At 64.9% G+C, this 12,280-nt stretch overlaps 7 non-coding genes across 7 annotated transcripts; all 7 read right to left on the reverse strand.

Annotated features, from left to right (window-relative positions):
- Window positions 1-1,179: 1,179 nt before the first annotated feature.
- LOC147999551 (5S ribosomal RNA) lies at window positions 1,180-1,298 on the reverse strand. The gene has a single exon (XR_015644379.1). It is a non-coding gene; the product is annotated as a 5S ribosomal RNA (ribosomal RNA).
- A 1,607-nt stretch (window positions 1,299-2,905) lies between these two features.
- LOC147999552 (5S ribosomal RNA) lies at window positions 2,906-3,024 on the reverse strand. The gene has a single exon (XR_015644380.1). It is a non-coding gene; the product is annotated as a 5S ribosomal RNA (ribosomal RNA).
- Window positions 3,025-4,628: 1,604 nt separating this feature from the next.
- On the reverse strand, window positions 4,629-4,747 carry LOC147999553 (5S ribosomal RNA). Its single transcript, XR_015644381.1, has one exon. It is a non-coding gene; the product is annotated as a 5S ribosomal RNA (ribosomal RNA).
- Window positions 4,748-6,357: 1,610 nt separating this feature from the next.
- Window positions 6,358-6,476, reverse strand: LOC147999554 (5S ribosomal RNA). The gene has a single exon (XR_015644382.1). It is a non-coding gene; the product is annotated as a 5S ribosomal RNA (ribosomal RNA).
- A 1,607-nt stretch (window positions 6,477-8,083) lies between these two features.
- Window positions 8,084-8,202, reverse strand: LOC147999555 (5S ribosomal RNA). Its single transcript, XR_015644384.1, has one exon. It is a non-coding gene; the product is annotated as a 5S ribosomal RNA (ribosomal RNA).
- A 1,604-nt stretch (window positions 8,203-9,806) lies between these two features.
- LOC147999556 (5S ribosomal RNA) lies at window positions 9,807-9,925 on the reverse strand. The gene has a single exon (XR_015644385.1). It is a non-coding gene; the product is annotated as a 5S ribosomal RNA (ribosomal RNA).
- Window positions 9,926-11,539: 1,614 nt separating this feature from the next.
- LOC147999557 (5S ribosomal RNA) lies at window positions 11,540-11,658 on the reverse strand. Its single transcript, XR_015644386.1, has one exon. It is a non-coding gene; the product is annotated as a 5S ribosomal RNA (ribosomal RNA).
- Between the last annotated feature and the right edge of the window lie 622 nt (window positions 11,659-12,280).

Genomic DNA, 12,280 nt, shown 5'->3' on the forward strand with positions numbered 1-12,280 from the left:
CTCCTCTCCTCCTCTCGTCCCCTCCCCGACAGAGAGACTCTTCCTTCCACAGGCTCAGTACAACAGCGCCCTGACCCACCCACCCGGGATTTCCTCTTGCCCTCGAGGGGGCCGAGGGCGGAGCTTCCAGCAGCTCCTGGAATCCCGACCCACCCGGGACCCACCGTCCTCCCTGTGCCCAGGACAGGGGCCCTCAGCCTGGGAGCGGGAAGTCAACTGAACATTTGGTGATGGCTGGCATCCAATCCCACCCGGGACACACACACACACACACACACACACACACACACACACTAGCCACGCCCACCCAGCGGAGAGGCTGGCCCAAGAGCCAGGCCCCACTGCCCTTGCCCTCCCTCCCAAGTGCGGGCATTCACACAAGTATACACACACACAAACATACAAACACACACACACACACACGTGCGTGCCACCCCTTTATAGGGGCACACATACGCGGGCGCGCAGAGGCAAGACCCACGCAGGCAGACACGCGCGCCAGGCATGAACTCACCGGGGTAAGAAAGCCGGACCGAACAGGTAGACAGGCCCCCTAGGGCGCATAAGCAGGCACGGAACCTAAGGACAGCTCACAAACACACACACACACACACACACACACACATACACTCAGTCACACACACACTCAATCACACACACACTCACTCACACACTCACACACTCACTCACACACAGACTCTCGCAGGAGTCACCTTAGCAGGAGGCAGGAGGGGGAGCGACACACACTCTCACACACCGGTGGTCACACAGACCTTTGCACGCTCTCACAGCCACACCCACCACCGCAGCAGTCACCCACGCGCCGTGGCCTCCTAAGAGGCACCCCCACAGGGGCACCCACCCACCCAGGCAATCCCACACACTACACGGGGAGAGAGACCAGTGCGGTGGTGGGCGAGGATGTGGTGTTCGAGGCCAGCCTGGGCTCGCTGCAAATGGAGAGAGGCTCTCTCACCTCCTGTCTTGCTGCCTCCAGGGTGGTGGGTGTCGGGGCGCCCACTCTGTCTGGAGCCACCGTGCATATGCCAGGCATCTGAGAGGGCGAGGGTGGGCTCTCCCCGGGGCCTGGGCTGTGGCCTGTGGGCTGTGGGATGCATGTGGGTGGGGATGGCCTGGCCTGAGACTGGTCCCCCGCCGCGGCCAAAAGGGAGTCCAAAAAGCCTACAGCACCCGGTATTCCCAGGCGGTCTCCCATCCAAGTACTAACCAGGCCCGACCCTGCTTAGCTTCCGAGATCAGACGAGATCGGGCGCGTTCAGGGTGGTATGGCCGTAGACGAGGGCGGCCCTCGCCGACAAGCCCCAAGAGCCTGCTGCGCTCGCTCAGCCGCCCGCCAGGCCCGCCCGGCCCACCCCCACCGGTGGCACGTCAGACAGCCAGCAAGCCCCAAGCTCCCGAGTCCCGAGTCCCCAGCCCAGAGCCCAGAGCCCAGAGCCCAGAGCCCAGACGACAGAGAGCCCACACCTAAGAAAGTCGTCGCGTCCTGCCTTCCGCGCGCCCCTCACCCCTGCCCGAGCCCCATCCGCACGCCCCAGCCCGGGGGCTGCCAGCCTGCCTGCCTGCCTCGCGTGGCCTACAGCCTCCCCAGCCCTCCTCAGCCCGCCCTGGATGGAACACGGGCCCAGCCTGTGAGTGCCAGCCTTTCCCCACGCAGGATGCGCAGAGGTCTCTCCTCCTCTCCTCCTCTCCTCCTCTCGTCCCCTCCCCGACAGAGAGACTCTTCCTTCCACAGGCTCAGTACAACAGCGCCCTGACCCACCCACCCGGGATTTCCTCTTGCCCTCGAGGGGGCCGAGGGCGGAGCTTCCAGCAGCTCCTGGAATCCCGACCCACCCGGGACCCACCGTCCTCCCTGTGCCCAGGACAGGGGCCCTCAGCCTGGGAGCGGGAAGTCAACTGAACATTTGGTGATGGCTGGCATCCAATCCCACCCGGGACACACACACACACACACACACACACACACACACTAGCCACGCCCACCCAGCGGAGAGGCTGGCCCAAGAGCCAGGCCCCACTGCCCTTGCCCTCCCTCCCAAGTGCGGGCATTCACACAAGTATACAAACACACAAACATACAAACACACACACACACACACGTGCGTGCCACCCCTTTATAGGGGCACACATACGCGGGCGCGCAGAGGCAAGACCCACGCAGGCAGACACGCGCGCCAGGCATGAACTCACCGGGGTAAGAAAGCCGGACCGAACAGGTAGACAGGCCCTCTAGGGCGCATAAGCAGGCACGGAACCTAAGGACAGCTCACAAACACACACACACACACACACACACACACACACATACACTCAGTCACACACACACTCAATCACACACACACTCACTCACACACTCACACACTCACTCACACACAGACTCTCGCAGGAGTCACCTTAGCAGGAGGCAGGAGGGGGAGCGACACACACTCTCACACACCGGTGGTCACACAGACCTTTGCACGCTCTCACAGCCACACCCACCACCGCAGCAGTCACCCACGCGCCGTGGCCTCCTAAGAGGCACCCCCACAGGGGCACCCACCCACCCAGGCAATCCCACACACTACACGGGGAGAGAGACCAGTGCGGTGGTGGGCGAGGATGTGGTGTTCGAGGCCAGCCTGGGCTCGCTGCAAATAGAGAGAGGCTCTCTCACCTCCTGTCTTGCTGCCTCCAGGGTGGTGGGTGTCGGGGCGCCCACTCTGTCTGGAGCCACCGTGCATATGCCAGGCATCTGAGAGGGCGAGGGTGGGCTCTCCCCGGGGCCTGGGCTGTGGCCTGTGGGGTGTGGGATGCATGTGGGTGGGTGGGCTGTGGGATGCATGTGGGTGGGGATGGCCTGGCCTGAGACTGGTCCACGGCGCGGCCAAAAGGGAGTCCAAAAAGCCTACAGCACCCGGTATTCCCAGGCGGTCTCCCATCCAAGTACTAACCAGGCCCGACCCTGCTTAGCTTCCGAGATCAGACGAGATCGGGCGCGTTCAGGGTGGTATGGCCGTAGACGAGGGCGGCTCTCGCCAACAAGCCCCAAGAGCCTGCTGCGCCCGCTCAGCCGCCCGCCAGGCCCGCCCGGCCCACCCCCACCGGTGGCACGTCAGACAGCCAGCAAGCCCCAAGCCCCCGGGTCCCGAGTCCCGAGTCCCGAGTCCCGAGTCCCCAGCCCAGAGCCCAGAGCCCAGAGCCCAGAGCCCAGAGCCCAGACGACAGAGAGCCCACACCTAAGAAAGTCGTCGCGTCCTGCCTTCCGCGCGCCCCTCACCCCTGCCCGAGCCCCATCCGCACGCCCCAGCCCGGGGGCTGCCTGCCTGCCTGCCTGCCTCGCGTGGCCTACAGCCTCCCCAGCCCTCCTCAGCCCGCCCTGGATGGAACACGGGCCCAGCCTGTGAGTGCCAGCCTTTCCCCACGCAGGATGCGCAGAGGTCTCTCCTCCTCTCCTCCTCTCCTCCTCTCGTCCCCTCCCCGACAGAGAGACTCTTCCTTCCACAGGCTCAGTACAACAGCGCCCTGACCCACCCACCCGGGATTTCCTCTTGCCCTCGAGGGGGCCGAGGGCGGAGCTTCCAGCAGCTCCTGGAATCCCGACCCACCCGGGACCCACCGTCCTCCCTGTGCCCAGGACAGGGGCCCTCAGCCTGGGAGCGGGAAGTCAACTGAACATTTGGTGATGGCTGGCATCCAATCCCACCCGGGACACACACACACACACACACACACACACACACACACACTAGCCACGCCCACCCAGCGGAGAGGCTGGCCCAAGAGCCAGGCCCCACTGCCCTTGCCCTCCCTCCCAAGTGCGGGCATTCACACAAGTATACACACACACAAACATACAAACACACACACACACACACGTGCGTGCCACCCCTTTATAGGGGCACACATACGCGGGCGCGCAGAGGCAAGACCCACGCAGGCAGACACGCGCGCCAGGCATGAACTCACCGGGGTAAGAAAGCCGGACCGAACAGGTAGACAGGCCCCCTAGGGCGCATAAGCAGGCACGGAACCTAAGGACAGCTCACAAACACACACACACACACACACACATACACTCAGTCACACACACACTCAATCACACACACACTCACTCACACACTCACACACTCACTCACACACAGACTCTCGCAGGAGTCACCTTAGCAGGAGGCAGGAGGGGGAGCGACACACACTCTCACACACCGGTGGTCACACAGACCTTTGCACGCTCTCACAGCCACACCCACCACCGCAGCAGTCACCCACGCGCCGTGGCCTCCTAAGAGGCACCCCCACAGGGGCACCCACCCACCCAGGCAATCCCACACACTACACGGGGAGAGAGACCAGTGCGGTGGTGGGCGAGGATGTGGTGTTCGAGGCCAGCCTGGGCTCGCTGCAAATGGAGAGAGGCTCTCTCACCTCCTGTCTTGCTGCCTCCAGGGTGGTGGGTGTCGGGGCGCCCACTCTGTCTGGAGCCACCGTGCATATGCCAGGCATCTGAGAGGGCGAGGGTGGGCTCTCCCCGGGGCCTGGGCTGTGGCCTGTGGGCTGTGGGATGCATGTGGGTGGGGATGGCCTGGCCTGAGACTGGTCCCCCGCCGCGGCCAAAAGGGAGTCCAAAAAGCCTACAGCACCCGGTATTCCCAGGCGGTCTCCCATCCAAGTACTAACCAGGCCCGACCCTGCTTAGCTTCCGAGATCAGACGAGATCGGGCGCGTTCAGGGTGGTATGGCCGTAGACGAGGGCGGCTCTCGCCAACAAGCCCCAAGAGCCTGCTGCGCCCGCTCAGCCGCCCGCCAGGCCCGCCCGGCCCACCCCCACCGGTGGCACGTCAGACAGCCAGCAAGCCCCAAGCCCCCGGGTCCCGAGTCCCGAGTCCCGAGTCCCGAGTCCCCAGCCCAGAGCCCAGAGCCCAGAGCCCAGAGCCCAGAGCCCAGACGACAGAGAGCCCACACCTAAGAAAGTCGTCGCGTCCTGCCTTCCGCGCGCCCCTCACCCCTGCCCGAGCCCCATCCGCACGCCCCAGCCCGGGGGCTGCCTGCCTGCCTGCCTGCCTCGCGTGGCCTACAGCCTCCCCAGCCCTCCTCAGCCCGCCCTGGATGGAACACGGGCCCAGCCTGTGAGTGCCAGCCTTTCCCCACGCAGGATGCGCAGAGGTCTCTCCTCCTCTCCTCCTCTCCTCCTCTCGTCCCCTCCCCGACAGAGAGACTCTTCCTTCCACAGGCTCAGTACAACAGCGCCCTGACCCACCCACCCGGGATTTCCTCTTGCCCTCGAGGGGGCCGAGGGCGGAGCTTCCAGCAGCTCCTGGAATCCCGACCCACCCGGGACCCACCGTCCTCCCTGTGCCCAGGACAGGGGCCCTCAGCCTGGGAGCGGGAAGTCAACTGAACATTTGGTGATGGCTGGCATCCAATCCCACCCGGGACACACACACACACACACACACACACACACACACACACACTAGCCACGCCCACCCCGCGGAGAGGCTGGCCCAAGAGCCAGGCCCCACTGCCCTTGCCCTCCCTCCCAAGTGCGGGCATTCACACAAGTATACACACACACAAACATACAAACACACACACACACACACGTGCGTGCCACCCCTTTATAGGGGCACACATACGCGGGCGCGCAGAGGCAAGACCCACGCAGGCAGACACGCGCGCCAGGCATGAACTCACCGGGGTAAGAAAGCCGGACCGAACAGGTAGACAGGCCCCCTAGGGCGCATAAGCAGGCACGGAACCTAAGGACAGCTCACAAACACACACACACACACACACACACACATACACTCAGTCACACACACACTCAATCACACACACACTCACTCACACACTCACACACTCACTCACACACAGACTCTCGCAGGAGTCACCTTAGCAGGAGGCAGGAGGGGGAGCGACACACACTCTCACACACCGGTGGTCACACAGACCTTTGCACGCTCTCACAGCCACACCCACCACCGCAGCAGTCACCCACGCGCCGTGGCCTCCTAAGAGGCACCCCCACAGGGGCACCCACCCACCCAGGCAATCCCACACACTACACGGGGAGAGAGACCAGTGCGGTGGTGGGCGAGGATGTGGTGTTCGAGGCCAGCCTGGGCTCGCTGCAAATGGAGAGAGGCTCTCTCACCTCCTGTCTTGCTGCCTCCAGGGTGGTGGGTGTCGGGGCGCCCACTCTGTCTGGAGCCACCGTGCATATGCCAGGCATCTGAGAGGGCGAGGGTGGGCTCTCCCCGGGGCCTGGGCTGTGGCCTGTGGGCTGTGGGATGCATGTGGGTGGGGATGGCCTGGCCTGAGACTGGTCCCCCGCCGCGGCCAAAAGGGAGTCCAAAAAGCCTACAGCACCCGGTATTCCCAGGCGGTCTCCCATCCAAGTACTAACCAGGCCCGACCCTGCTTAGCTTCCGAGATCAGACGAGATCGGGCGCGTTCAGGGTGGTATGGCCGTAGACGAGGGCGGCCCTCGCCGACAAGCCCCAAGAGCCTGCTGCGCTCGCTCAGCCGCCCGCCAGGCCCGCCCGGCCCACCCCCACCGGTGGCACGTCAGACAGCCAGCAAGCCCCAAGCTCCCGAGTCCCGAGTCCCCATCCCAGAGCCCAGAGCCCAGAGCCCAGAGCCCAGACGACAGAGAGCCCACACCTAAGAAAGTCGTCGCGTCCTGCCTTCCGCGCGCCCCTCACCCCTGCCCGAGCCCCATCCGCACGCCCCAGCCCGGGGGCTGCCAGCCTGCCTGCCTGCCTCGCGTGGCCTACAGCCTCCCCAGCCCTCCTCAGCCCGCCCTGGATGGAACACGGGCCCAGCCTGTGAGTGCCAGCCTTTCCCCACGCAGGATGCGCAGAGGTCTCTCCTCCTCTCCTCCTCTCCTCCTCTCGTCCCCTCCCCGACAGAGAGACTCTTCCTTCCACAGGCTCAGTACAACAGCGCCCTGACCCACCCACCCGGGATTTCCTCTTGCCCTCGAGGGGGCCGAGGGCGGAGCTTCCAGCAGCTCCTGGAATCCCGACCCACCCGGGACCCACCGTCCTCCCTGTGCCCAGGACAGGGGCCCTCAGCCTGGGAGCGGGAAGTCAACTGAACATTTGGTGATGGCTGGCATCCAATCCCACCCGGGACACACACACACACACACACACACACACACACACTAGCCACGCCCACCCAGCGGAGAGGCTGGCCCAAGAGCCAGGCCCCACTGCCCTTGCCCTCCCTCCCAAGTGCGGGCATTCACACAAGTATACAAACACACAAACATACAAACACACACACACACACACGTGCGTGCCACCCCTTTATAGGGGCACACATACGCGGGCGCGCAGAGGCAAGACCCACGCAGGCAGACACGCGCGCCAGGCATGAACTCACCGGGGTAAGAAAGCCGGACCGAACAGGTAGACAGGCCCTCTAGGGCGCATAAGCAGGCACGGAACCTAAGGACAGCTCACAAACACACACACACACACACACACACACACACACATACACTCAGTCACACACACACTCAATCACACACACACTCACTCACACACTCACACACTCACTCACACACAGACTCTCGCAGGAGTCACCTTAGCAGGAGGCAGGAGGGGGAGCGACACACACTCTCACACACCGGTGGTCACACAGACCTTTGCACGCTCTCACAGCCACACCCACCACCGCAGCAGTCACCCACGCGCCGTGGCCTCCTAAGAGGCACCCCCACAGGGGCACCCACCCACCCAGGCAATCCCACACACTACACGGGGAGAGAGACCAGTGCGGTGGTGGGCGAGGATGTGGTGTTCGAGGCCAGCCTGGGCTCGCTGCAAATAGAGAGAGGCTCTCTCACCTCCTGTCTTGCTGCCTCCAGGGTGGTGGGTGTCGGGGCGCCCACTCTGTCTGGAGCCACCGTGCATATGCCAGGCATCTGAGAGGGCGAGGGTGGGCTCTCCCCGGGGCCTGGGCTGTGGCCTGTGGGGTGTGGGATGCATGTGGGTGGGTGGGCTGTGGGATGCATGTGGGTGGGGATGGCCTGGCCTGAGACTGGTCCACGGCGCGGCCAAAAGGGAGTCCAAAAAGCCTACAGCACCCGGTATTCCCAGGCGGTCTCCCATCCAAGTACTAACCAGGCCCGACCCTGCTTAGCTTCCGAGATCAGACGAGATCGGGCGCGTTCAGGGTGGTATGGCCGTAGACGAGGGCGGCTCTCGCCAACAAGCCCCAAGAGCCTGCTGCGCCCGCTCAGCCGCCCGCCAGGCCCGCCCGGCCCACCCCCACCGGTGGCACGTCAGACAGCCAGCAAGCCCCAAGCCCCCGGGTCCCGAGTCCCGAGTCCCGAGTCCCGAGTCCCCAGCCCAGAGCCCAGAGCCCAGAGCCCAGAGCCCAGAGCCCAGACGACAGAGAGCCCACACCTAAGAAAGTCGTCGCGTCCTGCCTTCCGCGCGCCCCTCACCCCTGCCCGAGCCCCATCCGCACGCCCCAGCCCGGGGGCTGCCTGCCTGCCTGCCTGCCTCGCGTGGCCTACAGCCTCCCCAGCCCTCCTCAGCCCGCCCTGGATGGAACACGGGCCCAGCCTGTGAGTGCCAGCCTTTCCCCACGCAGGATGCGCAGAGGTCTCTCCTCCTCTCCTCCTCTCCTCCTCTCGTCCCCTCCCCGACAGAGAGACTCTTCCTTCCACAGGCTCAGTACAACAGCGCCCTGACCCACCCACCCGGGATTTCCTCTTGCCCTCGAGGGGGCCGAGGGCGGAGCTTCCAGCAGCTCCTGGAATCCCGACCCACCCGGGACCCACCGTCCTCCCTGTGCCCAGGACAGGGGCCCTCAGCCTGGGAGCGGGAAGTCAACTGAACATTTGGTGATGGCTGGCATCCAATCCCACCCGGGACACACACACACACACACACACACACACACACACACACTAGCCACGCCCACCCAGCGGAGAGGCTGGCCCAAGAGCCAGGCCCCACTGCCCTTGCCCTCCCTCCCAAGTGCGGGCATTCACACAAGTATACACACACACAAACATACAAACACACACACACACACACGTGCGTGCCACCCCTTTATAGGGGCACACATACGCGGGCGCGCAGAGGCAAGACCCACGCAGGCAGACACGCGCGCCAGGCATGAACTCACCGGGGTAAGAAAGCCGGACCGAACAGGTAGACAGGCCCCCTAGGGCGCATAAGCAGGCACGGAACCTAAGGACAGCTCACAAACACACACACACACACACACACATACACTCAGTCACACACACACTCAATCACACACACACTCACTCACACACTCACACACTCACTCACACACAGACTCTCGCAGGAGTCACCTTAGCAGGAGGCAGGAGGGGGAGCGACACACACTCTCACACACCGGTGGTCACACAGACCTTTGCACGCTCTCACAGCCACACCCACCACCGCAGCAGTCACCCACGCGCCGTGGCCTCCTAAGAGGCACCCCCACAGGGGCACCCACCCACCCAGGCAATCCCACACACTACACGGGGAGAGAGACCAGTGCGGTGGTGGGCGAGGATGTGGTGTTCGAGGCCAGCCTGGGCTCGCTGCAAATGGAGAGAGGCTCTCTCACCTCCTGTCTTGCTGCCTCCAGGGTGGTGGGTGTCGGGGCGCCCACTCTGTCTGGAGCCACCGTGCATATGCCAGGCATCTGAGAGGGCGAGGGTGGGCTCTCCCCGGGGCCTGGGCTGTGGCCTGTGGGCTGTGGGATGCATGTGGGTGGGGATGGCCTGGCCTGAGACTGGTCCCCCGCCGCGGCCAAAAGGGAGTCCAAAAAGCCTACAGCACCCGGTATTCCCAGGCGGTCTCCCATCCAAGTACTAACCAGGCCCGACCCTGCTTAGCTTCCGAGATCAGACGAGATCGGGCGCGTTCAGGGTGGTATGGCCGTAGACGAGGGCGGCTCTCGCCAACAAGCCCCAAGAGCCTGCTGCGCCCGCTCAGCCGCCCGCCAGGCCCGCCCGGCCCACCCCCACCGGTGGCACGTCAGACAGCCAGCAAGCCCCAAGCCCCCGGGTCCCGAGTCCCGAGTCCCGAGTCCCGAGTCCCCAGCCCAGAGCCCAGAGCCCAGAGCCCAGAGCCCAGAGCCCAGACGACAGAGAGCCCACACCTAAGAAAGTCGTCGCGTCCTGCCTTCCGCGCGCCCCTCACCCCTGCCCGAGCCCCATCCGCACGCCCCAGCCCGGGGGCTGCCTGCCTGCCTGCCTGCCTCGCGTGGCCTACAGCCTCCCCAGCCCTCCTCAGCCCGCCCTGGATGGAACACGGGCCCAGCCTGTGAGTGCCAGCCTTTCCCCACGCAGGATGCGCAGAGGTCTCTCCTCCTCTCCTCCTCTCCTCCTCTCGTCCCCTCCCCGACAGAGAGACTCTTCCTTCCACAGGCTCAGTACAACAGCGCCCTGACCCACCCACCCGGGATTTCCTCTTGCCCTCGAGGGGGCCGAGGGCGGAGCTTCCAGCAGCTCCTGGAATCCCGACCCACCCGGGACCCACCGTCCTCCCTGTGCCCAGGACAGGGGCCCTCAGCCTGGGAGCGGGAAGTCAACTGAACATTTGGTGATGGCTGGCATCCAATCCCACCCGGGACACACACACACACACACACACACACACACACACACACTAGCCACGCCCACCCCGCGGAGAGGCTGGCCCAAGAGCCAGGCCCCACTGCCCTTGCCCTCCCTCCCAAGTGCGGGCATTCACACAAGTATACACACACACAAACATACAAACACACACACACACACACGTGCGTGCCACCCCTTTATAGGGGCACACATACGCGGGCGCGCAGAGGCAAGACCCACGCAGGCAGACACGCGCGCCAGGCATGAACTCACCGGGGTAAGAAAGCCGGACCGAACAGGTAGACAGGCCCCCTAGGGCGCATAAGCAGGCACGGAACCTAAGGACAGCTCACAAACACACACACACACACACACACACACACACACATACACTCAGTCACACACACACTCAATCACACACACACTCACTCACACACTCACACACTCACTCACACACAGACTCTCGCAGGAGTCACCTTAGCAGGAGGCAGGAGGGGGAGCGACACACACTCTCACACACCGGTGGTCACACAGACCTTTGCACGCTCTCACAGCCACACCCACCACCGCAGCAGTCACCCACGCGCCGTGGCCTCCTAAGAGGCACCCCCACAGGGGCACCCACCCACCCAGGCAATCCCACACACTACACGGGGAGAGAGACCAGTGCGGTGGTGGGCGAGGATGTGGTGTTCGAGGCCAGCCTGGGCTCGCTGCAAATGGAGAGAGGCTCTCTCACCTCCTGTCTTGCTGCCTCCAGGGTGGTGGGTGTCGGGGCGCCCACTCTGTCTGGAGCCACCGTGCATATGCCAGGCATCTGAGAGGGCGAGGGTGGGCTCTCCCCGGGGCCTGGGCTGTGGCCTGTGGGCTGTGGGATGCATGTGGGTGGGGATGGCCTGGCCTGAGACTGGTCCCCCGCCGCGGCCAAAAGGGAGTCCAAAAAGCCTACAGCACCCGGTATTCCCAGGCGGTCTCCCATCCAAGTACTAACCAGGCCCGACCCTGCTTAGCTTCCGAGATCAGACGAGATCGGGCGCGTTCAGGGTGGTATGGCCGTAGACGAGGGCGGCCCTCGCCGACAAGCCCCAAGAGCCTGCTGCGCTCGCTCAGCCGCCCGCCAGGCCCGCCCGGCCCACCCCCACCGGTGGCACGTCAGACAGCCAGCAAGCCCCAAGCTCCCGAGTCCCGAGTCCCCAGCCCAGAGCCCAGAGCCCAGAGCCCAGAGCCCAGACGACAGAGAGCCCACACCTAAGAAAGTCGTCGCGTCCTGCCTTCCGCGCGCCCCTCACCCCTGCCCGAGCCCCATCCGCACGCCCCAGCCCGGGGGCTGCCAGCCTGCCTGCCTGCCTCGCGTGGCCTACAGCCTCCCCAGCCCTCCTCAGCCCGCCCTGGATGGAACACGGGCCCAGCCTGTGAGTGCCAGCCTTTCCCCACGCAGGATGCGCAGAGGTCTCTCCTCCTCTCCTCCTCTCCTCCTCTCGTCCCCTCCCCGACAGAGAGACTCTTCCTTCCACAGGCTCAGTACAACAGCGCCCTGACCCACCCACCCGGGATTTCCTCTTGCCCTCGAGGGGGCCGAGGGCGGAGCTTCCAGCAGCTCCTGGAATCCCGACCCACCCGGGACCCACCGTCCTCCCTGTGCCCAGGACAGGGGCCCTCAGCCTGGGAGCGGGAAGTCAACTG

This window comes from Rattus norvegicus, chromosome 19 (genome assembly GCF_021556685.1).
Source record: "Rattus norvegicus strain SHRSP/BbbUtx chromosome 19, alternate assembly SHRSP_T2T, whole genome shotgun sequence".
Taxonomy (NCBI): Eukaryota; Metazoa; Chordata; class Mammalia; order Rodentia; family Muridae; genus Rattus; species Rattus norvegicus.